This window comes from Cinclus cinclus, chromosome 6, assembly GCF_963662255.1.
Source record: "Cinclus cinclus chromosome 6, bCinCin1.1, whole genome shotgun sequence".
Taxonomy (NCBI): Eukaryota; Metazoa; Chordata; class Aves; order Passeriformes; family Cinclidae; genus Cinclus; species Cinclus cinclus.
In genome coordinates this window covers 34,168,545-34,192,869 of record NC_085051.1, presented here as the reverse complement: position 1 = coordinate 34,192,869, position 24,325 = coordinate 34,168,545, and positions in this window count along the sequence as shown.

The following is a 24,325-nucleotide window of genomic DNA, read 5'->3' as shown; positions in this document are numbered from 1 at the left end:
AGCTTTGAGATTCTGCCAATAACATCACCTTATAACTTTCTCTGCTGGGCCAAGACAATGGCAATGGTCATGTTGATATATGAAAATAAATCGCAATCAGTGTATGCTATTTGTAGTATAAGGAAAAAGTCATTAAATAATGATAATGGATTTTTAAAATTCTTTTTAAAACAAACTAAGCTTGAGTGGAAGATCCCCTAAGATCAGTCTTCATTTTAGTGCAAAGAATTGCAGTTAAAAGTGTATGTATGAGCTTGTAGTCTCTCCAGATATCTCCACTGCTTAACCATCAAAGGTTAGACTTGCATTTCCCAGGCACTCTTACTGTGGCATCCTCTTTTTTTATCCATCAGACCTTTGTTAACATTTTGAGGAGTTTTCCTATTTATTTTGACTATGAGTTATTGAATTTTTAAAAAAACTGCTCTTCTTTGGAGAGCAAGTTCTTGTTCTGTTTAGGTTAATATTACCCCAAGAGTAATAGTGTAAAATTAATTTTAGGTCATTTATTTAAAAAATTCTTTGTTTTAAACATAATCGAGTTCAATTTTGAGAATAAAGCCATAGAGTTCATACTAAATTTTACCATGGAAAAAGACCCACCAACAACCTCTTATAAATCACAGGAAGTATAAATGCAAGTAGCTTTCTAAGAGCTAACATTTTATTGTTGCTAATATTTCTAGTTTAAAAAGTTTACAGACCAGTATGACTTCATAATGAAGTTTATACAGTTTTATATATGATACAAAGCTGTATCTACAGGTATGATAGACTGCAGTTCAGGCACGCTGGTTATTTGCAGTAGAAATGGAGAGAAGCATGTGTAGATGAATTTATTCAGGGCTCCATGCTGTGTCTTATACATTAATCATGAAGCATCATGCTTATGCTAATGTGCAGCAGCCTAATTAGGCATACAGAGTAGAACATTTGGAATAATGTTATGAGCTATTGGGCTTCTGAAATATGTCCTCAGCCAAATTCTCAAAAGTAAAATAGATCTGAGATGCCTTTTTACTTTTGAAAACAGGTGTACAACTGTCTTCTTGGTGCTTATTTCATGCCTTCAACTTTAAAACAAAGCTTGATCCCAGTTGGCATGACATTTTCCTTGCTGCTTGAAAGTAGCTGTGGATATTCTGAATCACTGACAAGAAAATTAAATGTTCATTCAGAGCTCGGACATGCTGAGAATTTTGAGAATCCTATAATATTTTGGGAATTTTTGTTGTCTGTTTTGAGCATTCTGTCTTCTGAAAACACTGAGGTTGAATTTGGCGCTTCCTTTATTCTTGCTGCAATATGTGATTAATCAAAATAGCTTGATCTGCATTCTGAGAATTCAATATCTTAAATGTAAATATGCAGAATATTAAGCATTCCACTTTAGAATACAAAATTTAATTACACAATTTAATTTATACTCATCCAAAAATTACCCTTTACCAAAATTACTAGTGTGTTTCCTACTTCCATGAATGTTTGCTATGCTTTCTTCACATCCATTAAAAAGGTGAGCAGTAACTTATATACTCTTTGCTAGCTGCTATAGAGAAAAAGAAATTAGCACTTGCAAACTAAGTCACTAGTGTTATGGTAAAGACAGCACGGCACTAAACAATCCTAAAGTACTAACACTTTTCACAAAATAAGCTCATCTTGTTTGCTGGGATTTTGGCATTTGATCTATACATTCTTCAGTTGCTCAAGGGTTAATATATAGATCAAATTCTATCTATACGTAACAGCAAAGACACTGTGCTGCCTGACAACAGTAATTGTGCCTGACGACAGAAGCAAATGTCTGAAGACTGCCATAGAAAGAGGAAATTACTACCTTTAAATGAAGGTGTCAATATCCTTAGAAATATGTGAATCTGTTCCCAGCTGTGGTGTCTCATGATACATGGAGATTCTAGTGGAAATGAGTGTTCCAGCTGAAGCAGAGTGTCAATGGAAATTAGACTGTACAGATTTCATGTGGTAAGAAAAAGAATTGTACTTTTTAAGAGATAGAAGAAAGAGAAAGAATATTAGAGTGTGGGATTTTTTGGTTTTTAAATGGCAGAGGACACATCATCTTCATCATCATCATCATCTGAATTTCATATCACAGGATAATGAGAAGGCTGATGGTCTTCCTCCTGTCCACCAGAGGATTATTTGAGGCCCTTTCAAGGAAAAATATTATGTATTTTGTTGTATTTGATGATCATATGAGTACTTTTCCTGAATAATCCTATATTCTGGGAACACAGAAACAAAATTATAAAAAATTAATAATTTATATTTATTGTTATTCATGGTTAATATATGTACTTTCTAGAAAACCACAGCTTCATATCCCAAGTAGCTTCTGGATATGAAGCTGAGAGGATGCAGACCTTGAAAAGCTAATCAGTGCTCCTATCCTATCGAAATTAGTAAAACAGAAGGAGTGAAATTCCAGAATTTTGAAGACTGTGGAAAAATTTGTACAAACTTAAGTCTTTAACTTAGATATTCAATGAGCTAAAGTTATATTTTTTTTTTTATTTTGCTAAGGCCAGAATTTTTTTTTTAATAAAAAGTTTTGCAATAATTAGGAAAGGGAACTAAAAGTGAATTTTGGGGTGAAGCAACCACCTTTTCTTGTACGTGAATATCAAGTTTTTCCAGTAATATTGTTGTAGGCAGGTCTAAAATGATAAAAGCTAAAACATCAAACACAAAAGTCTTATATATATATATATATATATATATATATATGCTTTTTATATATACTTTTATATATATATTATATATATATACTTTTATATATATTTTATATATATATATACTTTTTAAAACCCCATATTTTATTTTATTTCAAAACCTTTGTCAGCATTTTTCAAGTATTTGCAACATTTCAAATAGTTACCTATATAAATGTCTCAAACGCCCAGCCTTTCTGTTTGTTTCTTTCATATGTCGTACACTCATCCTCTTTTGGAAGATTGAAATTTAGAAATTTAAGAAATTTAAATTCAAGAAACACTGAAATCTGGTCATCCCCAAGTGCACAAACTCTCTCTCTCTCTCTCTCTGTGGTTTCACTTAGAGTCTGTATGTTTTATTTGAAAAATGGAGGGGAAAAAGTAATAAAAAAAGTTGTTGAATCTCAGTAAATTGTAATAAACATCAAATATTCGCAGAGAGATGCATTTTTCCAGAACATTTTTTAAATAAGAGAAAAAATAGTGCTGCTATGGCTGCTCTGACTGAGATATGCTATGCTCTGCTATGACTGCAGATGGAGACAGAAGATACACAGTGTCTGCATAGAGTGAAACGGAGATGAAACTTTTAAAAGGTCTTTGACAAGTATCTGCCAATCCCTTCAGGAAATCTTAAAAAATCTATTCAGGAAAGAAAGTTATTCTTATCTTTGCCTTTTTTTTGAGTTTTTAGTCCCACTTCATAGAAGTGACTATGACGTATGTCAACCAGCACTATTCCTTTTGGAAAAAAATCTTACTCATTTTTTATTGAAAACACAATAAAAATCATTAGGCACCATTGTTTCTCTACATTGTTGTCAATGACATCCAGGCCAGAACCCATTTAATGCTTCTACTGCTTCATAAAATATGTTGTTTTCTCATTTACATCTAGTTCAATCACTGTCTTCTCTGACCATTACTACAGTGGCCAAAAGACGTCACTTCACATTTTCTAATTTCTAATTTTCAGTGAAGAAAAATGTCCCCCGGTTTCCTCTAGGATCTGAGTGCTGTCAGTGAGTGGCAGTCAGGAGCTCTGGCTCTTGGTGCAGGTCTGGATGTCGTGAACTTCCTGTACAGCCAGAGGGAACAATTTGTGGCGACATCTCTTAAATTTCAGTTCTGGGCTGCCTGGAGCAGAGTGAACTTCCAAGAGCATGTAATGAGACAAAAGATGAGTTCCACAAAGACAATCATTGCCTGCAAATTAAAAGAGTTATGGCTCAAATTTTCATTGTTTCAAGAAAATCATACTTTCCTCCTGACTTTGGAGAGTGAGCAGTGTTGTATGTTGAAATTCTCCTTAATTACTCTTAGCAGCTCTAAAAATAGAGCTAAATTTTAATTGAAAAATTAAAACAGTGCATTGAGAAAATAAGGACTAATTACTATGTTTTTAAAAGCCCTTAATACTATGGCCAATCTTGTGCCTCCAAAACACAGAATAAGGATATTCTGAATTTACAGTCAGTTTCCTAATAAAGTTAAAATTGAGATTAAATTACTAAAACCTAAATAAAAAGATAATTATTAAATGTCTTGGCTTTCTTGCATAACATTATTTTAAACAGAAAGTAAATTGAAAATATGTTGCAAATGTCTAATTACTTCCCCAGAAACTCTCTGAAAAATACAGAAGTCTTTGCACAGGAATAGTCATTACAAAATTTTATAAATTTGGGGTTGTGAACAAGACAAGGATGTTTGAAACAAATATCTCTTTTGAATCAATAGAATATGCTTTATTTTACCATTAGATTGAGAAAGCCTCCTTCCTATTTCAGAAAAAAAAAAATTCAAAACATAAACACCATTCCAAACAGAAGAATGTCAGCAGTAGGATTTTTGCAAAAAGATTTAGTGGTACTGTTTGGAGTGAGAGTATTTTATTTTTACCTTAAAAAGAATTTTGCATGTTCCTTAATCTTCAGAACAGTTTTCCTGAGATCTATTTTCCTTTCAGACCTTGCATCCATATTGGGATGATTTCCTTGGCTTCTCTGACTTGAAAGTGGACTGCAATACACTCCAGTAACCTGACTTGCATTTTGTCTGACACATGGACTTCTATTTGCACAAGAAACATATGCATCCAGCAGTAAGGGTATTAAACTATGTCTTCTGACACCAAAGGACTACTTAGCTGACTGGAGACAGGATCAAAGTCCTCGAAACAATGGCACTTTGGAAATGTGGTGTTATGAGTGTCAAAACCCGTTCTCTTGAAATGTGTGGCTGACTCTTCCAATTCATCTCCATGTCCTCTAAAAGTGCTTGCGCTTTCTATCTGCCTTCTTCAAAAAATACAAGGTTAAAAGATGGTCAGAGTCCTATTATCTCTTTCAGAATGGTGTTTTCTCAATTGTATTATCCTCTTTGATTTTTGAGACTCTGAGACATTTTAAACAGTGAAATTTAAATGCCTGCATATTAAGAAGGACTTTTCAGAAAGTTTGGGCATTATGTGACAGATATCTCAAGTTTGTCTCTGTATATGTCTTAAAAGTAGGTTTGTGAATTATATGGACTATAAATTCTTAGGATTTCTGAGCTCATAAAGTTTAGTTGTGTCTTATACATAATCTAATTTAATTTTTGTCTTAATCCCTGCAGTCTGCATCAGCTAATTCTTAGGTGTTTCCCTTACCTTCTCAAAGACTGTGAAAGAATCAGCCCTCCTCCAGTGAACCAGTGAAATTTAGAAAATTTGTAAAGAAAGAAACAACCACTGCAAACTGTTTGAGTGACTTCAGAGATAAGCAAAGATCTTTGTATTCAGGGAAGCAATGTAGCTTTTTAAACCAGAAATTTCATTAATAAAAAGTTGCAGGAAAATATAATTCTTCTTTTAATCTACACTAATTTACTCACCAGCCTTCTAAAAGCATCAGAAATGGTACAGCTAAGCCATCTGACAAGGTGAGAAAGTGAGGCTATTAATTTTCTCATGTCTACAAATTGCTTTCTAAGAATAAATTCCCATGAAGTCCACTTTTATAATATGTTCAAACTTCTTGTGTAACACTGAATAGAGCTGACATTTAAATTTATTTAGAGTATCACAGTAAAGTACAGTACTTGCTCATTTGTGGCTAATATCTAAAATCTTGATGTGCCACTTTGGACAGGGCTTTGTTTGAGCAACCTTGTCTCGTGGAAGGTGTCCCTCTCCAGAGCAGAGAGGTTGGAACTAGAGGATCTTTAAGGCGCCTTTGAACACAAATCATCCTATGATTCTGTCCTATAGAAACCTATGATTCTGTACTTTTGAAACATATTAGTTGAACTTTTACAAAAGTCTGCCTGAGTGACTTTTGCAGAAATAGGTTACTAATACTGCTTTTACTGCTGTCCTTGTGGGTTAAGTTCCTCTGTGTGTGAATATATATAGTTGCCAACTACCCTAAACTGGGAATTACACTTGTGTATTGAGGGGAGATAATGTCAAAAGCCTTGCTGCAGTCCAGGTAAACAGCATCCAGTCCTCTCCCCTCGTCTGTTCAGCCAGTTGTCCCATTGTAAAAGGCAATGAGGTTGGTGAAGCCTGATTTTCCTTTGGTGAATCCATGTTGACTCTACTTGATCATCTTGTCTTCTGCACGCTTAGACATAGTCTCTAGGCAAGGTGTTCCCTCACCTCTACAGGCTGATAGGCTTTTAGTTCCCTAGGTTCTCCTTGCCTTTTCAGAAGACTGGAGTGACGTTTGTTTTCTTCCAGCCCTCAGGTGCCTCTTCTGGCTGCCATGACCTTCCAAAGCTGATTGAGAATGAGTAGTGATGTGTACCAACTGCCTCCATAACCAGGGGACATTATTTCCTTTGATATGATTTACCTTATACCAAGCTTTATCTATATTAATAGAGAATATCATAACCCAGGATAATCCATATAATAATAATTTCGTAAACTATTTATATAATTGAAGAAATAATTATTTTTGCTGCAGAGTCCAGGAAGAAAAGAACAAGGATGAGGGTGCTGGCCAAGGTGTGGAAAACTAGTGCCAATATTTACTGATTTATTTCTCAAAAGGCCTTGGACAATAACTCTGCTTAGGATGGAAAAAGTGAGAGCTGTTGGTTCGGAACAGGGTCTGCCTTACAAAAAATCATTCCCTGTTTCATACAGTTTCTCAACACCAAATCCATCAGTGCCCTTTACTCTTGTGGGTATCTCTCAGCTGTCAAGAAAGTTACTGTAGAGGGACAACCAGCTGCCTAGGATTACAAATTACAGCAGAGATCCCCCACGCTAGACAGATCACTCATCATAGCCCCTGACACTGCTGTTTCTGAGAGGTCATTCTGTTTCTGTCTAGTGGCAAATGACTGTAACAGTAGATGCATTCTTTTGTGTCTGCCTCACTGCATTGACATTTCTGATTTTGTATATATTTTATGCAGTTTCTTACATTGTTCCAGGGGACACCAACCTCTTCTTTTTATCTGAAAATATTTGTATTAATATCTTACTCAAATAGGATTGTTAACTGTTACTTTGTTACTTTATTTTACTTTTTTATAGCCAAGCCTTGAAGAGTTAAGTCAAATGATTCTTATCTATGGCCAGAATTTGCTATTTTGTTTAATTTACCTTGTGTCTTATCATCTCACTATCTTCTGTTTATGGAGAGAGAAAATCAAAGCTATGAAATCTTAATAAAAATGTTTGTCATAAAAAGAATACACTTTCACTTCAAGATGGACATAGCTACTAAAATAATATTCCTGTTTGTCAGACTCTGAAATAATTTTTATTACTACTAAATAAATTCAAAGATTAACAGTAAACAATATCTGACTCCATTTGTAGAACATATGTAAAATATGATTTAGTATTTACCTTTTCTTTGCATGCATAAAGACCACCCTTGAGTTTAAATTTATTTTGCAATGGCAGTGATACCAAGCATGGTGGAATTAAAGACAAACACATTTCCATAGTCAAGAAACATTTGGAAGATTTAGCAACATTCTTTTATAAGCATATTTCCAGAGGTGCTCTGCATTATAAAGTACTATTTTTGATAACTGGAGCGGTGCAAAATCTTCTTTGCAATTGTAATATTGTATGTGCTTGCAGTGCATTTGAACTCTTGTCACAACTACCTCTCAGTTTTCTAGAATGTCCATTAAATCAGAAATGTTCCACAGTTCTCCAGTTGCTACTTAGACATTGGTTTTCTGTTTTTTCCTCGTACTGCTAAATTAGTTGGCTCTTAAAATATTGATTTAAGCCCTTAGGGTTACTCACTGATCTAAGACACGCTTGTTGAAAACTGAATTATAGATAAGTTTTCCCCCACGCTGGAAGAGAATACCTTAGATGTTCAAAGAGGAGTTGGTGACGTATCAATTTTAAAATTGAAAAATTTACTTATTTTGATTTGATTATTCCTGGAATTGCATAATACTTTAGGCACTCTGAGTAGGACAAAGTTAGCAAAAAAATATTTGAGCAGGGTTTTCTCTAAAGAATTCAAAATTACCTTTTATGCACTAATTAGGGATAGTAACTTTGGCTCAAATCAGAAAACATTCCTTGTATTTTATAAAACTAAACTGCAGGTCATGATAAAAGAATTTCTTTGTTGTTCTAAATTTTCAGTTGTTATAATCAATTTGAAAAACACAAATAGGAAAATCTAAGAGAAGGTAGAAATGGAATATTGCTAACATTCTAATAATATTAAGAGTTTTGTTTATTTACAATGCATTTAAATGTGGATAGTGTATTTATTAATATTTTTCTAGCAATATTCAAAATCAAAAGATACTCTGTTTAAGGAAAAAAAACCTAAATTATAGTCCAAAATTATCATGTAGATAAGTAGATAGCATCAACATATCAGATATGACATCACAAACAGTTTTAACTTCCTTGTGTAAGAAAAAGTACCAACATACTGCTCTTCTTGTGTGCATGTTGAATTTATGCAGTATTAGAAATACAGAATTACTTAAAGTGATACAAAGTGAAGAATTCCATCCTTTGATGGCAAAATAGTGTAAAAGATAAGTAATATGGAAAGGAAAGCCATATAGGAAAAGAAATTTGTGTACAAAGAAAGAAAGATCCCCTGTTTCCCAAAAGAAATTATCAGATATGTAAGGGCAAGATTTCATATTGATTTTTCACATATGAATTAGAATTTCAATTCATCTGAAATTTCCATAGAGCAATTGATATACAAGAACAGTTCCTCAGCTTATGTTAGCTCCATGTCATAATTCTAACAATGAAGAAATTTATTTTACATTTTGCAGTAAATCCCCAAATTGTGATTCTTTGAAGAGGTTTTATGTCAAGATGCAAACTCTGAGCATTAGATTGTATTGAGATAATCACTGCGTAAGAAGAAATAACTGAGGTGCGCTTCTTTTTTATGTTTCCTTCGAGGCCAGATTTGCTGTACATTCTTCATATCATTGAGCCATGGTTCTTCAAGAGTAGAAGAATAAGGGTGGTTGTGTTTGTGCAAGAAAATATGTGCCAGCAGGGACATCTGAAATCTTGTGTGTTTTTTTTTCTTTAATCTACAATTTAAGATACGAAAAAATCTACTACAGTATGAAAAATCCCTGCAGGAGAGGCAGGGAAGAGGGTGTTTCTGTCACCCTTACCTTTTTCATGACCTCCAGGTTAAGACTACCAGAATGCTAATTTCAACACCGTTAATACACTATATATGTATGTAGATATATATAATTGTATATGTATATGTATATGTATATGTATATGTATATGTATATATTAGTATTATATGCACTAATAATACATCTTAACTGATTGGCTCATATGGGAACTGGTGATATAGACAGCAGCAGTCTGGGAAGCATTAAGCAGACTACATAGCCCCAAGAGAAGTGGTAAAGGGCTCAAACTCAAGCTCAAGTAGTTATTTTATCAGTCCTCCAGGCCAAAGAGGCGGAGCATGGCAGGGACCCTACTTCAGGAACTTTATTATTAGGACAGGGAGTAACATGTACCAATTGACAGAGGAGAAATTTAGGCTTACATTAGAAAGAAATTCTTTATTGTGAGGGATGTGAGATACTGGAACAGGTTGCCCAGGGAGGCTGTGAGTGCTCCAACCCTGTGTTCAAGGCCAGGTTGGAGAAGGTCTTGAACAACCTGGCCTAGAGGGAGGTGTCCCTGCCCATGGCTGGGCAGCTTGGGACTAGATGATCTTTAAGGTCACTTCCAATCTTTTGCTTTCTATGACTCTATAACTGGATATGCAAATATGCGAAAATGGGACATAACCTTGAATTTTTTGGAAAGAATTGTATGAAACAATGACACTGGACAGCTCTCATATAAAACACCACATAAATTGTATTTGCACTATGTTTTATCTTATGTTTTATCCCATGTAAGAGGAAATGCTAAAGCACTTTAGTACTAAATAATACTAATAGTATTAAATTTAGTACTAAAAGTGTTAAAGATATCTTAGCACTTAGACCAATTAGCTATGCAGAGGATAACCTATCCTTAGAAGGACCATAATGTCATATCTATATTTTTTCTGGAACCCAACATTGACAAAGTAGTTCAGAGTGAAATGAGAATGTATGATTTATTATCCAGTGTATGTTATTAATTTTTCTATTGTATTTGCACATATTCCACTGGTGGACTATGTGTGAAACTCTCAAAGATCTGACTGCAATGCAAACATATAAGGATTTATGCAAGGTTTTGCAAGAAAAGACTTGGAACAACATGTGGAAATGTGAAGTTCATTATGTCCACATACGTCATGGTGAACTTTAGCAGACAGGCTTTTCTTCCTGCAAGCATAAAAATAAGAAAAAAGACATCAACTTATGGGTAGCTGGGCAATGATATCTTTATGTGGCTGTCACGACAAGGACAGTATTCTGAATGTGTGCATTTTTCCGCTGATCTTTGATCAGAGATTCATACTTCTGCTCATGGTTTCAGGTAAAGCAATAGTGTTATTTAACTAACTATCTATATCACGTGTTGGACTTCTGGTCTAGAAATTAATGAGTGCTTCTCAAAGGGAAATGCTCACAGACAGATGTGATAGGCTATTTTTTTGAGCCATTTTAATAAATCAGGAAAAGGATCCAGTAACTGTGTATGTTTTATCGATACAAAAATAACTCATAAACTTTTCTCATATATATTGGATTTATTATATTTCTCCAAGCAATTTGAAAAGCACTCCCTTTCAGGTTCCAAAAGAACTTTAGTAATAAAATGAGAAAGTTGTTGCTGAAATTCATTTCTTATAGATTTATATGAAAACTAAAAATTGCTTTGATGTCTTTTTCATTCCCTTGCCAATTTAAAAAAAAAAAAAAAAGAAGAAGAAAAAAGAGATAAAAGAACTTCTATTAAATTTAACAACACTCTTCTCTCCCCCCCACTTCAAACCTCATTTATCTTTTATGAGCCCTGGGCATCTTGCCATAATATAACTGTGCATAATACTAGAGTTCTATGATAATTTTGTGGGGTTTTTTGTTTGTTTTTTTTTTACCCTAACTACTCACTCTGGCACTGGCCCCGCCATTTAAGAATTTAAGTTGAATGGGCCAAAACTTCAAACACTACAACATGTAGTTCAATATCCAAAGCACAGAACTTGGGCAGTTAAGGTACCAAATTTTCATAGGGATTGCTAGGTCCACTTGCTGCTAATAGCACTCCTTTCAGATTAGCATTGCCTAAAAAAAATTCATTGAGATATACATTTTTTCAGGAGCTGTGGGAAGAAGAGAAAATACAAACATATATTAGAAAATGTATAAACATATTGCACATACTTGAATTCAATTGATTTTTTTTTCCTATTGATTTCCATTGGGTGATTTTCTGGCACAAAACTACTAACTTCTAGTGAATCAAAGAGCTGCTGATTATATTTTAATGAAGGTCTTATTTTATTTTTTCATTTTTCTGGAAATATAAACCTTTTTTACCATCTAATCTTATTTTCTGTTCATTTAAGGGCATTATATTGTCTTTGAAAAGTAGATCCAAAGAAGACAAGGGCTAAACTATTGTTGATTTTGATTGTGCTGAAGCAATATATTAAAGGGAGGGCTTTGTTGAGATTTTCTTTTAATATAGATGTATGTAATGAAAAGACCTATATTAGAGCATCTGTCCAGACCTCTTTTTAAAAATCTGCAGAAAAAACCACCCATTTGGATTCAATGATTCTAATGTAAAGAAGGAAATAATTTGCAGTGAACATTTCCCTGAAACTGCCCTTTTTCTTCCTTTGACTTGGAGTTAGTTTTCTATACCTGCAACATAATGTTTAATCTTAGACGTCAAAAAATCCTCCCATATTGACAAATTCTCTTTTACACAAATGAGAGATTTTTGTCAGTCATTTCAACTGAATTATAGTATAACTTATTAAAACATTTGTAAGCAACATAAAAATCTGTATTCTAGGCTGAAATATAAATGTCGGTTATAATTGCATGCATTCTGCTCAAAAGCTATTCCTTTGCTAAAAGGCAAAGGAAGCAAGAGCAAAATCTGAAGGACATTGTGGATATTGTCTTGAGAATTCTGAGCATTCTAAGTGTGACCACTAACCCAATGTTGAACTCCTTCATTCATCAACTGAATCTATGCAACAAAGTTGGAAAATATGAAAAACCCCAATATAATACAGGAGGAAAACTGATACACATTTATCTTGAATATGATGTATTTGTAGTTTTGAAGGTAAAATAAAGACAGTGGCCAGCAGGGTTAGCCTCCATGGCCTATTTCCAATTGAACAAGTGGATAGAGAGAAAAATTCTGAATTGGACATTGCAAACAAAGTAGAGTTTGGAACTTAAGATCACAGAGATGAAGAAGGTATAAGGGAACAAGGCTTTGGGCATGAGTCAGATCTGTGTAGACTTCTTAAAAACATTACTCTCTGAAGAAATTACCATCTATGCTCTAATCTTTGAGCATCGATTTTCAGAGTCTGCCCACCAACAAACACAATGAATGTGTTAATAGACGTCATGCAACTCGACTCCAATATTGACAGAAAGCATACCAAAGAATTACAAGGCATTTTTGTAATACAAGGACTTTTTGAAACTTCAGAATCTTATTTCCGGAGTTCCTAAAGTATCTGTTTTAAAATTGGAAGTGAAACCAATTAATCACAGGTTGCAATGTAATTATAATGGAAGAGAAGTGAGATTTGATATCAATCTTATTTTCTCTGTCAAAGAGAATTGTAACTGGAACAGGTGCCCATCACTGAAAATATGACTTCTTTATTGTAAATTATAAAGGAAACATAGTATTCATGAGTTTCTGACCTTTTCTTACAAAGATATCAAATAATTAGTTTTTCAACAATAGAAAACAAATGACTGAACAAAAGAAGAAATTTTAGGCTAGGTTCTCAACCAAATCTGTCAAAATGAAGTGGTTTCTAATGATTTCTAGAAAGGAAAATTTCACATCAGCCTGTGAATTGAAACTACTAAAACCCAAAGTTTTTTAGTTTGGTTTGGTGAGGGTTTTGTTTGTTTGTTTTTTGTTTGTTTGTTTGTTTATTTGTTTGTATAAAAAATAGTCCTGTGGAATTTATTAATGTTCTATGAGCTTAAGGTGCCTTATATTTACACTGTAGAATTTTCAAGTCAATTTACCTTTTTCATGCTGGGGAAATTCTTTCTGCCAGAGGGCTGCCTTAGAGATTACAATGTCTCTTGTGTGGATAGAAAATATTTTCTGGACAGCAAATATGAATTGTTAGAAAAAAAAACTTCAAGAGAAAAAGAAGGTTAGAACTTGTCTTCACCACTGATGAACATGTAAGTTTGATAGGTAGTTGTCAGATTTATTGTAGGAAAGAATGGATTGGGGAAATATCAGCTTCAGGATGTTTGGAGTATGTTCTCTCCAAGATTACACACTACAGTTTTTTAGTAAAATGATGTCATTCAAGCCTGAGATGTTTATTGAGTTGTGACATAAGTCCATGACTTCAAGTGGTCCCACAGAGAAGGTAGGCCTTTCAAATCCAAACTGAAAAACATCAAGCCTGAATTATTTTCCTTTTCTTTTTCCCTATTCCCTGTTCTATATTCCTTATTCTTTATTCTCCATTCTCCATTCCCTTTTCCCTTTTCCTTTTCCTTATTTCCTGTTCCATATTCCCTATTCTCTATTCTCCATTCCCTTTCCCCTTTTCCCTATTTCCTATTCCATAGTCCCTATTTTTTATTCCATAGTCCCTATTCTCTATGCTGCATTCCCTTTTAGATTTCCCCTTCCCCCTTCCTCTTCCTTTATGTGCTTAAAACAAGGACATCTTTTTAAAGAAGTATCAAGTTCAGAGCACACCAGAAAGTACTTGGATTATTATATCATTTGCTCTTGAGTTGATCTAGTTTTCAGGTAACCTTCTTAATTTTATTCTCACTATGGCCTTATTTTTTTAAAATTTTTAGAGCTGACTTTAAATTATTAATTTTATATGAAAATTACATAATGGTCATGAGACTTCCAAATATGCATTTTCCAAATTATTTTCTGTATAATAATTAAAACAACCAAAATATTCCAAATCCTGTGTATAATTTCTAATTTGAAAGTTACCACTGCCTTTCTGTGACTAAACAGTTGATTTCTCCAGTATGTAGAATGCAATAAGACTATGCTTTTAATACTTTGCAGTGTATAGTTGAGAAGGTTGGAAGTATATTCCTGATTACCATGTTTCAGCTTGCAACAAGGAAATTCTGATATAAAAAATCTAAAATCAATGCAAAAAGAGATCTACAAGATGACACTTTTACACTAAAGCATCACATCTGGAGTAAACTGTGCTTCCTGTCATGATCTGTAAGTCACTTATAAGAGCTTGGATCCATTTAGGAAAATGTTAAATGTGGTCTTGTACACGTAATGTCTTAGCTTATCCTTTAAATAATAGGAGAGATAACCGCTCTCAAAACACTTGATTTCTGTGGTAGACTATCCTATTTCTATAAACAAGAACAAAGATGATGTGAGTAAGCTTTAAATTACCTGAGGCAGAAGTGGATATTTCCATATGCATGTATTTCCTCCTAATAAGTTCCTGCTTCTTATTAGCTCAGCAGCTGGAATAAAACTTATTAGAACAAGCTGTGGTCTCCCAGGGACCTTCCTGTTCTCAGGCCAATGGATTAATGTTACATAAGTACTTGATATTCTTATTTGGTGAGTTTCTCCATGTCAGTTTTCCATACATATCACCTCTGGTCTAGTCTCTCTTAAGCCCATTAATATATGTTGTATCTGGTTGTTGTTTGGATCCATTGTCATGCTTTGCATCTTTGTGCTATATCAGTGCAAAGAAAATTAGGCGAGATACAGCACGTACATTCCCAAAAGGTATACAAGTAAAATGAACAAACCTAAGTTCCAACCATACTGTTGTACTGCCAACATTAGCCACTCTGCTGGAGGAAGAATATCCTGCTCTATTAAGGTAAACCTTGGTAATCTTTATTTGCTCTTTTTCATTCCTGCACTGTGAATATATTTTGCGCTGCAAACACATGTATTTTGCACATATATTTTGTGCATCGTATATACTTTTGTTCTGTAAACAAGAAGCATTTCTCAGCTTCTCTAAATTTGCATCAGTTTATGAAATGCCTTTAGTCCATTTAGTATTAATTACATTTTTAGTTAGCAAAGATCGCAGTGCAAGATGGCATCTTGGCTGTCTTTTCTGGCCCCCTATTTTTAATGAAGAAGGCTGGGTCAACCCACAGTCAATGACAGTCTTCAGGAACTAAGATATCTGACCATTATTTACATGGAAAATGTGTAAATTAGAGTAGCAAACCCGAGCTCTACCCCTCTGCTCCAGCAGCTATAAAACTTAGCCTGCTTTTAGAATACTGACTTTGCTGTGGCTCCAGTATATTGGTTCCCTTTTCCTTGATACAACTTTTCCTGTCCCAAAATATAAGAAAACATGGTAGAGTCAGGGGGAAAAAAAAGGTTTCAAGATTCCCAGTACTTATTAGGTAAATATTTTGTGACCTTTTTTTAGAAAACATGATAGATTTACTCCATATAGATTTATATAAGGAAAGTTATTTTAAGCAGGATGTCTTCTTTTGCATGCCAAGACCTTCTGCCTGTGTTATTTCCTCTGCCATTCATGTGCACAAGTAGCATCACTGTATTTGTTAGCATATGAGTTAAAAATAATTAGTAATACTATGCAAACTGCATTTTTAACAGAATTCTTTATTACATTAAAAAAAAAAATTACAGCTAAACAGAGTGGTGAGCTTCCAAGCAGCCACTCCCTAGTATGCAACCCCCAAGTACAATAGAAGTCACCCACTACCCATCAGTGAGCCCTGAGAATCCAAACTTTCCTGAGATTAGTGATAGTGGAATGATGCAAGCAATCGTGCAAGCTGCAATTCTTTCAAAGTGCCAACCTTCCTCCAGCTAATATGAGTATTTTAATGAAACTGCTACTGGGCTCAGGGACATGGGCTTGGAAGCTAGTCTGCATATATCACAATAAGTATGGAACGACAGACAAACTTACGTCTGTGACTGGGCTTTTCTTAATATGCTTGATCTCCAGGATCCCCCTCAAAACGTTTTTTATTTGTCTCACTGATTATGTTGCAATTTGCAGTACTTTAGTTTCACACAAATGCAAGGACACAGAGGGTTTTTTAGTACAGGCAACAAGGCATACATGATCATATTCTGCATGTGAGAGAACTTCTCTCAAGTCAGTAATTTTTGAATCCATCCACTAATTTGGCAGAAAGGTTTGACAGCCTGTGTAATATTTTCTATAATTTTTATGGAAATAGGAAGCCAGATATGTGAGAGAGACTTTATTAATGCTTTTACTAACTGAGAATTCGTGCACAGCTGAAATTACAAAAATCAAGCTCCATTGGCTCATGGAACTACTTATTTGAAAATCTGGCTCTGTACTTCATAAGTATCTCCTTACTCTTTGACAGATGTTTGGTGTTCTGCATGAAGATGTATCCTAGAGAAATGAAACAATAACAACGTTTTCATTTCAGTAGTTTCCATTTTGATGCTTGTTTTCATTCTCATAAGCAAATGTTTTCCTCTTGTTCTTTCGTAAACTGCCATGGGATAAAATAAAATCAATCTCTAAGAACAAAAAGAAAACAATAAAACTCTTAAGTGGCTATTTGGTTTTTGTTCAGACTCCTAACAGCTGCTTCATTCTTCTTCACTGGTTCCAGATTTAATAAGACCATGTAACACTTTAAGAAAACAACAATTAAGAAATCCCTTCTTTTTTTTTTTTTGCTTAAACTTTTTTTCCATATTCTAGTATAAAATCATATGCTCCAGTTTTGCTTTGAATATAATGCCTGAATTTCTTATTTATGATTTATTGACTTATTTTTTAGGAATAGTGAAAGTAACAAAAAGATGTATTTTCCTTGAACAGCTCAAAGCTCCTGTCTACTGATTAGACTCAAATCAATAAAATAAATCAATCTTTATTCTGGTGAAATATCAGACTTTTGCAAACCAAAACTAATACGTTAGATCAAAATCTAATCAAAATTGTGATCAGACAGACATCTGCTCATATGTGTCTCTATGTAAGCAGTACTGAGGCATTTGAGGATCTGTTGCTGTAAGTTTTCATGTGTTATCTCTTCCTTGAACAGAACAGAATGACTCACTCATTTCTTAGTTAAGAACTTTGCATTCATTCCTGGGCTTTCCTTGGTGTTTACTTTATTAATTTAGCACTAAGAATGCCACTCGACCCAATTTCTTTCAGTTTTTTATGCCCTAATCTTCCTTGGAGATCACATTGTTCTTAACAAAGTTGATGTATTCTGGAGCTACACTTACTGAAGACTATCATCATAAATGTAAGATCCTGAGTTGGAAGGGACTCATTAGGATCACCAAAGTATCATCAATAAGTATCATGAAACTACCATCAGCAAGTGCTTTTTGTTATAGTTGATTTCTTTTGTATAGTGGTGGTTAGAGTTAATTTTCTTCGCAGTGGGTAGCGTGAGGCCACATTTTAAGTTTGTGCTGAAAAACATTGATAACTCAGAGATGTTTTCATTCCTGATATGCAGGGCTTACACAAAGACCTTTTTTCTCCTTCACTACCTTACCATCAAGGAGTCTGGGAGAGAAAAATGGTAGGGAGGGGACACATCTGGGACAGCTGACCCCAAATGACAAAAGATCTTCTGTACAATGTAATGTAACAGCATTGAAAATTGGGGGGAGGAGTAAAAAGTGATGCAAGTTTGGAGTGTGATGGTGTTTGTTTTCCCAAGTCATTGAGGCCTTACTGTCCTGGGGATGGCTGAACACCTGCCTGCCCATGGAAAGTGATGAAGGAATTCCTTATTTAACTTTGTTTGCATGCACAGTTTTTACTTTACCTATTTAACCTTCTTCATCCCAACCCAAGACTTTTCATACTTTTTCTGCCCCATTCCACTAGAGGAGTGAGTCAAGGGCTCAGACATTTGAATGCATGGCAGGTGCCTTTTTTTGTGTCCTAAGGCAGGACATGGTCATGTGTCACTGTTTCTGGTAAGGTGACATGGTGTGTCAGGTGTTCACTGAAACAGGAAAAGAATCTGTTTCATTTATGGACCTGAAAAGCTTTAAAGTTGTTTGATTCTCTAGCAATTGACTTATTTCTGTCCTAATTACAACAATTGCAATGCTTCAGTATATTATATGGCACCTGAAAAAGCCTTTTGACAGTATCAGCGTCCTACTGCTAAATCTTTAATAACAGTTATAATATCACCTGTCATCAGAGAGAGTTCCAATGGTAATTTATCTTTACTCCTCCCCTTTGCCCTTTGCTGGAAGCCAGCAGAAATGAGATACACTGTTACTGATAGAAACCTGTAGTGCCCAAAAGATACATTCTCAATAGACTAAATTACCTTCAACTTGAAAATAAAATTAAACTTCAAATTGAATTTTAGACAGTAGTGATAAAATTTTAAAGAGGAAATTGATAGTTGAAAATCTCCTTTTATTTTTAATGAAGTTTCACAGACTAGTCATCTTATTTTTCCAACATTTGCAATGCTGATTTGACATCTCCACTACTTGTTTTACTGCTATATTTTCTTTACAAAAAGAAAATGCATAATTTTTTTTCACTTATATGCCTTATAGCAAAAACAAAAGCAAGCGAGAAAGACATTCGTATTCAGTAATAGATAACGGTACATAATCTTCCCAAAATCTTAGTCTGTTTTGATGGATTGTGAGGGTTCACAAGATGAAACTGTGCTAATCTTTGCTTTGGTTAAAGCATCATTCAATTAATGTAAAATGAGAACAAGATTTTGAGTGAGAATGTGATTAATTTCATGAACAAAAGCTACAGAAAATCACCTTCTGTTTTTGTCTTCTGTCTTTGAACCTTCAGCCAATTCTCATGCACCTTTAGGGCTGGGTTGCTGGACTTTTTGAACCACAGAATCACCAAGTCTGGGAGAGACCTTCAAGATCATCTAGTCTGATTGTCACCTTAACACCACTCAAATGACCCCTCAACCATTTCCCCAAGTGCCACATCCAGGTGCCTCTTAAACACTTCCAGAGACAGTGATGGCCACCTCCAGGGGCAGTGTATTTAAATGCCTAACCACTTTTCCAGTAATTTCTTTTTTCCTTATATCTAATCTGAACTTCTGGTGCAATTTAAGGATATTTCATCTCATCTTTTCACTTGAGACATAGCAGAAGAGAACAACCCCCACCTCACCATAGTTTCCTTTCAGGAAACTCTATTTTCCTCAGAGAGCAGCGAGATCCCCCTTGAGCTTCCTTTTCTCCAGAGTAAACAATCACAGTTGCCTCAGCCACTCCTCATAAGATATATTTAACAGAGTATTCAACATCTATGCCACTCTTCTTTGGAGACATGTTTAATTTCAAATAACATCAAGATTGAGGCTTGAAGGAAAGTGTAACTCAGGAAAACGTGTATATATTCAATAAAATCTATAAAATTAGGAAATACTAAGGCCCAGATATTTGACACTAAATTTTGATTTCTCTCAGCCCTGAAATGTTGCAGTATAGGCTATGTATTTATACCTCTGTTGAGCTGAATTAATGATATTCTTAAAACATTAAAAGTGTTTTGGAGATTTTTTTGAATAGCAAAATCAGAAAATCAAATCTATTTTTACAAAGGTATCTCTGGCTTTTAAATAAGAAATAGTGTCTTTATTCCACTTTGTTGACAGAGATTATGAAGATGTCATTGGCCTCACGTATTCTTTAGAATAAAAATATTTTCTGAAAAGTCAAGTCTACAAGGGTGGTAAATAGCTATTTCATATTCAAATCAACTTGGCTTCTTTATAATTTTCATCAAAACCCAGGAATCCTCATATAGAAATTACCTCATCAATAAATTTTTTTATTGCAGAATGTCATCTTAACGTTTCTGACCATGACAGTTGCCTTGTGTAGATGTAATGTTTATTTGGTGCAGAACTCTTAGTTTCAGTAAAATATAATATGTATTTACAATGGCTAAATCTTGGCTTTGGGTTCCTCATGTTAAAAAGGTGACTGTCACCGCCGAGTCATTTAAGTTTAAAGCTAATCCTGGTTATGTGAGCAATTTCACATTGTAAAGGGAAACATTTCTCAAGGGGAAATAAGAAAACAATTATCCTCTCCATGTGTGATAATTTACTTCTGATAAGCATCCAAAATATTTTTGTTTTTGTTTTTCTAGTTGCATTTTGGTATTGACTAAATTTCTAGATTAAATGGGAATTTACAAATTTGTAAAAATATTCAATACAGGGTGTCATTCAGCAAAGGTTTGTTCTGGAATGCTGTATGTACCTCAAGACTGGGACTGTATTCTATAGACTATTAAAGAAAGCCTGTAACTAAAAGAAATAATGTTAGTTCTACTATATACCTAGTTTATTATGTTACTCTTAGGCAAACAATAAAATGAAAGGAATTGCTTTTCAGGGGTTGTCTTGTTAAAATGGTTGATACAAAAGAGAAAATCGGTTTAGAATTTCTTTCAGGAAAAGTACTAACTTGGATATGTTCAATACTGCTAGTCTAGGTCAACTTATATATATTTCAAGAAATCCTTTGAAGTTTTTCACTTTCTGTCTCAGTAAGTGAGAATATACAGCAAGTGAAAAATATACAGAAGAGAAATATGTTTGCTCTCTTTGTCCTTTATGTTAAACACCGGAGACAAATGAATTTTCCCAGAAAAAAAAAAACCAAACAAAATATGTAATGAATTGTTATTGATTCACCCAGTGCTGTACAGAACGTCTATTCTGGACGCTGACAGTTCTCTACTGCTATGATACCATGTTTCCCTTTGAGAGGTTTATTGATCTGTAAATGCTGTATCTGTGCTGGACTGACTTATCTGAGGTGAGAGGATCAGCAAAGGTGTCAGTTTGTCCACTTCCCATATGCAGAGATACCTGGGAAAGTTCCTGGTGAAGGGCCCATATGCACACCTCCTCCCTTCATGGTGGAGGCAGAATTACCCACTCAGCATCGTCCATACAAGGCTATTTTTTTTACCATTTATTTTTTTATTTTACTCACTGGGTCCCGTGGTATGATGGAAATAAAGGACTGTTTCCATTTTCTCTCAGTGGTGAAAAGTAGCTTTTAGGAGAAGTTAGGTCCTCTGATCCCTCTTGCTAGAAGCTTTCTCTTTAGTGCAGTCCAGAGTGCTCTCTGTCACATTCCCATTTCATCCACAATCTGATGTTTGGGCTCCATGTCCTATTTTTTCCCTGTGGCAAGTAAAGTAGTGTGGCATGATATAACTGCCTGAAGGTACCATTTAATGTTCTCTAGGACACCACAGGTAGAAGCAGGGGACTGGCAGCTGAGAAACAGAACTTGTTGGAGTTCCTTGTACTTCAGCAGTGGCAGCTGGAGTCCAGGTAGGAAATCTTCTGCACCCTTTGTGGACTACTGATGATTTATTTGTCAAACAAGGATTTTCTGAAATAAGGACAGTTTTATTCAATTACTCAAGGCTGTGCTGCAGAATCCACCTTTAGATTAGCACAATATTCTTTGCTATTTTGTAATTCTTTATAATCCTAACAATTTCCATCTGAGACTGTTCCAATAATTTCCCCAAAGATGGTTGAAATGTGATTATTCAACACACACAATATTAATAAAAAATTATTAGTTTGGAACAAAAATTGTATTTCCTCTGGTGCAAACCCAAGGACAATCTTAAAAATAATTTCGAGTTACTGCACTGCAAATAATGTTCCTTTTCAGAAGACAGGGCATAGGGTGTATAGATCCCTCTGTTCTCGCTGTGCCTTTGGTGGAATGGTCACACCTCCTAAACCAACTTTTCATTCTTAGCAGCTAAAATCCCTTCCAGGGGCCAGCAAGTGTTACATGAGTGTAATATGGTAGCTGCTTGTTAGAACTCAGGCATACTAGCACCATAACACTGTCGGGTTCCTTTTTATCAGAACTTGGCATAAGATCATTCCAGCGCTACTCATTCCTTAACAAGTGGTAAGGAACTTTTTTCTAATTGATGATCCAAAATACAAACAAGAGGTTTTTAGATTAGATCAGTGTGTTACTATGAGTACAGAACAGAGAATGCTGGCTGAAATCTTTAGGCTTGCATTCTGAAAAAAGAAATAATTTGATACTTCCCTTGCAGTTTCCAGTAAGTTTGGCATTTATGATATATTGGTTTTGAAAGATAAGAATATAATTCATTGCCATCAAGGCTGTCAAAACTAAGATGTTTAAGTGTTTCGATGACCATCTGGTTTTAGTGCATTTCCTTTCTATAACTGAAAAAAATGATATCTGGTATTTCACAAGAAATAAAATTATACTCAGATGAAAGTTACAGGTGAAAGTTCCACTTGAACATGATACGGAAATTTAAGTAATGAAGAATAAAATAAATAATGCGTTGGAATATTCAGATTTTAATAAATGATCTTTTCCATTTCAAGAGCAATACATCTTATATTTGTATCCAGTAATCAGCCTCAGGATTTTTAGCTGGCAAAAAAATTTATCTTTTAGACTGTTGCCATGTGCTTTCTTGTTTTCTTTCATCCAACAGTTTTATTTCTCCCCTTTTGCTCCTGTCTTTTATTTTCTTCTGCATACTCACACTTTCTGATCCCCTGCCTTGTATTTCATCTTCTCAGCTCTTATCCCAGCAGATTTCTTTTCAAAATGCATGCAATAGCTCTGAGAAAATGACTTGAGAAGGAAGATCCCTGGGGAGAAGGCCTCAGGAAATGAAATAGCTCAGCTTAAACATAACAATGAGTTGATCACAGGACTGGGATGAATGCAGTTAAGTGTGCTAAGTTTGTATTGCTTGTTTCTTGAACAGCACTAGATAATCATACTTCAAACATTCCTAAAAGTACAAAACAAACAAAAAAATTAATTTAGCCATATCAGAAAGATAATTGAAATTTGGTTAGTAAGTTTTTTATTTCACTCAGTAATGCAGATCTATTTACTGGTTGTTTGGGCTAAATTTCAAACAACTTTTCAACCACTAAAAATCTAGTCCTAAGGTATTAAAGCAGCATACATTAACAGAAATATTATGGATGACAACTAAGCTGGCTGATGATAGCTGAAGAAAATCAAGTTTTACTAATTGGAAAGATTATTACTGAAGGGCTCACACCAGTGAGATGGCAAAATCAAATAGCGTGCATTGCAATGTGCATGACTATGAAATCTGCACACACAGGCTCATGGTTCTTTGTCACTGCACTTTTTTCTCACTCGGTATATGAAAGACAAAATGGTATTTTGCTTTCCTGGAATCACACCAAATAATTTCCAGGTGTTGTGTTTGTCCATTTAATCACTTTTTGGTGTAAGATATTGTCTAAATGAAACAACGGCACAATTTTATGCAAATTGTACTGACTTTTCTGCACTAATTCTTAGAAATGGTTAAGATTTAAAAAAAACATTCTTTATTCACCAATCACCTGTAAAATATTATTTTAAAGCATAATTTATTTTCCAGAATCTAATGTATAAAAATGAGTTTTTACTGTTTTGTGCTAGTGTAGGGAACTGAGTTCTAAACCACTATAAAGCCACCAATAGCCAGATTCTGCAGTAAAACTTCAGAGATTGGAAAATGCAGGTTTTTTAGCCTTTAGCCAACACTTTATGGCACAGGCTATAAATTAGGAAGGAATTTGACTTTTAGTGTCTTCATATTACAGTCTATTAGGGCAGTTTGGAAACAAGAGCTATTTCTATTAGCATAGTAATGAAACATTTTTTTCCAAAGATAGTGAATGAAATCAACAAACTAATTAGATTTTATGCATAATACTTGATGGTCAACATTAGACAAAAGAGAGAGCAAAATCTTTCATTTAATGCAGCCAATATTCTCATTTATATTGGACAAGGAAAAGGAACACGAAGATAGCATAATTCATCTATTTTATGATTCTACTCTAGACATTAGTGCTTTTCAGAATGAAATCATGTTCATCTCACCTTT